Consider the following 3,841-nt stretch of genomic DNA (forward strand, 5'->3'; position numbering starts at 1 on the left):
CGGTGCAGGGTCTCCGAGCTCGCCGGCAGGGGGCTCCGGGCTGGGACTCCGGGCTCCTAGGAAACCTCGGGTCGCCGAGGCCTGTTTGGGGCGAGCGAGTTACTCCTCCCGGGGGAAGGGTGGGTGTGGCAGCGGCTGGAGGGACGGGGAGCCGACGGCGGGCAGCACTTCCCGCCTGGCCACCTGTTTTCTCCGATTAGGGGAGCCTCCCGTCGTTTGCGTGCGTGCGCTGGCATTACAAACTGGGGCCTCTGGGAGCCTCAGTTTCCCCTTCCATAGACTGGGGATGTAATTTTTTCTACCTTAAGGCAATGTGTGAGAGTAAAAGATGCTAACCCAGTGCCCGGAGAAAGGTTAGCGACTGTAACGTTTTTTATTTGCTATGTTGATATTTCTCAGTCTCTTAGCCCCCAGTCTTGCCCCTCCAATCCGTTCGCCAGGAGAAACTTGTAAGAATAATTGGTTTAAATCAACCCCAGGCTTAAAATGGTCCACTGCTGTGCCCATTGTCATCGAGTGCCAAACTTCTCAGCAAGCTTCCTGCTGTCTTCCACCTGGAGCCTCCCCACTTCTCTCCGTGCCTGCACCCCTCCCTCTGGGCCTTTGCCCCTGCAGATCCCTCTGCCGGGACTGACTTCCCCACTCCTGAAGTGACCCTGCCCCTCCTCCAGGCCAGGGCCTCCCCACCCCTGCTGCTCCCCTCTCCCCGGAGCCCCTGATGACTTCAGGTTCTCAGTGCTGGCCTGTTTGCCCCCGCTCCCCCAGCAAATCCAGCGGGGTTCCTGGGGTCTGGGGGTGATGTTGAAGGAGGGTTCCCTTGGGAGGGGACCGGTTTTCTTTGTCCCACTGATGGCAAAGTCAGGCACTTGGTTTGTGTCCGGCCAGCAGGGACCGGAATGGGAGGGATCCTTCCAGATGGCCCCGTGCCTGACAGTTCCACCAGGAGCAGCTCGGCTGTTGTTGACCCAGCCCATTGTAGTTGTCCTGCACCAGGTCCCTAGGCCTGGGAGGCTCCACTGTTACTGTCCCATTCGACAGGTGATGAAGCTGAGGCGTGGAGCCGTGAGGTCACTTGCCAGGGTCACAGAGGGCATGAAGAGCAGAGCGGGCGGAAGCCAGTCTGCTGCCAGGGCCCAGCGGCAAGGATGGAACTCCCCAGGGCGTGCAGCGGGGTGCGGGGTGCGGGGTGCGGAGGGGCTTCAGTTACCAGCAAGGGCTTGGGCTCTCCCAGAAGGGCTGTCGGGGTTGAGCTGGGCTGGGCCAGGTCCCAGGTGGTCAGGGCTCTGGGTGACCATCTCTGTGAGCACACTGGTCCCGGGATGTGAGACCTCTTCCCAGCACTCAGGCCCCAGGGGGCAGGCGCAGGCCAGCTGGGCTCAGCCTGGGATGGGTCTCAGCTGTTCTCATCCAGCCCCTAACACTGGGGCTGGGGCTACACCCTCCTGCCCTGTTTGTGATTTTCTCTTGTTGCCACATCCTCTTGACTCTCCCTTCATTCCCCCCCTCCCCCTGTCCCCCAGCTCCCCCATCCTTCAGCTTGACACTTTCCCTCTACCCTTCACTCCCTACCCACTGCTCCCTTTTCCTCCCCTCACCTCCTCCCCCTCCCTTTGCCCTTTCCCCATCCCTCCCCCAGAACCAGGCTCTCTTTGGAACAATGAAGGGGAATAGGGCTCATTGTGGGCCCTCTGGCTTCCTGGGCCCCTCTGTCCTGCCTCAGCTGACCCACCCTGCTAGGCCTGCAGGCCCTCAGTTCTGCCAGGCTGGGGCTCAGCTGGGGTGGAGGTGGGGAGGAGAGGGGAGAGAAGGGAGGGTGTCCCTGCCTCAGTTTACCAGGATCCCCGGTGCACTGAGCCTCAACACCCCCCACCCACCACCCTGTTTCCCTTAACCACCAGCTCTGTGGGCTCCGTCTCCCGTGGTCCAGCAGCAGCTGCCTCCCTGGATGCACCTTAGAAATGCAGACTCTCAGGCCTCAGTCCCCAGCCTTCAGAATCAGAACGAGCACTTTCACACCATCCCTGAGACTCATGAGTTGACTAAAGTGTGAGGAGAGCTGGCTTAAACCTCTCTGTGCCTTAGTTTCCTTATCTGTAAAATGGGGATGATAAAAGTGCCTGCCCTGTGAGGCTGATGTGGGGGTGAACCTAGTTAATGTATATAAACGCTGGCACAGAGCCTGACATAGAAGTCAGTGAACGGTGGACATCACACCTTCACTGCCCCCATGCCCCATGCCCCATGCCCCATGCCTGGTTCTCCAGTGCCCTATCCCCTGCCCTTTGTGTGGGCTAGTACTCATCCTCACCTGCCAGCAGTGGCTTGGCCCTGGGGCTGGGCCGAGCCACTGCTTGATGTGGTTGGTGGCTTTTAGGCTGAGAGTGCAGGAGGGGGTGGGGGGTTAAGAGGAGACCTGCAGGGTTGGATCTCCAGCCTCCAGATCTGTGGGCTGAGGAGGAGCCTGGTGCCCAGTGGAATTCTCAGAACCTTCCAGGAGGACTTGCATGGCCTGTGGAAAATTCCCAGGCTATTTTGGGCTGAGGCCCCCTTCTCCGCCCTTTCCCAGGGTAAAGGCCTGGTGACACACCTTTCCCTGGGGACCCACAGGGTGGGAGTGGCTTCCTGGTTTCCCTACCTTTAGGTCCTGGGTTCCCTCTCCTGGCTGGACACTCTTCAGAACCCAGGGGTGCTGTCTGGGGAAAAGGGAGTATGGCCAGCTGCTCACCTGGGACCACCTGCTTTAAAAAACAGCCCCTCACCCACACTCCGCCTCTGCTTGCTTTTTCTTCATAGCTTTTCCACTGTTGGGTGTACTGTGTGTTTCACCAGTTTATTTATTAGATGTGGAGCTTGGGCAAGTCAGTTGATACTTTGGCCTCAGTTTTGCCATCCATGAAATGGGGATGAAATGAGCTGAGATGTGCAAAGTGCTGAGAGCACTGCTGGCCCCAGTTCTCCGTACTTGTTGTCCTGGTGGTTGTCGAGGCAGGAATTTTGCTGTCTTGAGCTTTATTCCTGTACATGGTGGGTGCCCAGTAACTTAGTTGACTGGGAGGCAACATTTGTCAAGGTCCTCGGTGCCAGTGTAGCACCCGGTGTGTGTGGGGCAGGCTGAGGCCCGCCTGGCCCACTGGTGTGCACACACTGGCAGTGACAAGCCTGGGCCATAAGCCAGAGCAGGCACACGTGTATGCCTGTGTTCAGAGGCACAGATGGCTCCAGAGTCATGTGTGAGCACACATACCTGTGCACACACGTATACACACATGTCACAGATACACAAACACATGTGTGCACAGAGCAGCAACTGTGACATGCCTTGGGCACGATATTTGGTCCGAGTTTGCTGCAGGCCAGAGGCCCACCCCTGGTGTGGCCTAGAGCCTCTTGCCAGCCTGAGCATCTGTTTGCAAACTCCTCCCAGCTGCAGGGAGCTGGGGGAGGGTGCTAGTCACACGGAGTGGGGCTGCCTCCTTCAGGGATGCTCCAAGACCACCCCTGGGACCACAGTTGCCCAGCGGGAAGCCTGGACTATGCTGGTTGGGGGGCTGGGGTTGGGTTGCTGCATGCACACTCGAGCACGTGTTTGTGTGTATGTGTGTGTGTGTGTGTGTGTGTGTGTGTGTGTGTGTTGGGGGAGGGGGAGAGCAACAGGGCCCCAGAGCTGGCTCTTGGGTGACTGGCAACTCCCTCCCACAGCTGTTTTCCTTACAGCTGGACTTTGACCTAAACTGAGGCCTCCCCCACACAGAGGCCATTCTCTCCTCCTCCTTCTCCCTACCAGGCCCTTGGCCAGGCCTGCTCCAGCTGCCCCAGCTGCTCTCCAGCTCAGATGGGCCAT

The sequence above is a fragment of the Myotis brandtii genome, unplaced genomic scaffold (genome assembly GCF_000412655.1).
Source record: "Myotis brandtii unplaced genomic scaffold, ASM41265v1 scaffold397, whole genome shotgun sequence".
NCBI classification, from domain to species: Eukaryota; Metazoa; Chordata; class Mammalia; order Chiroptera; family Vespertilionidae; genus Myotis; species Myotis brandtii.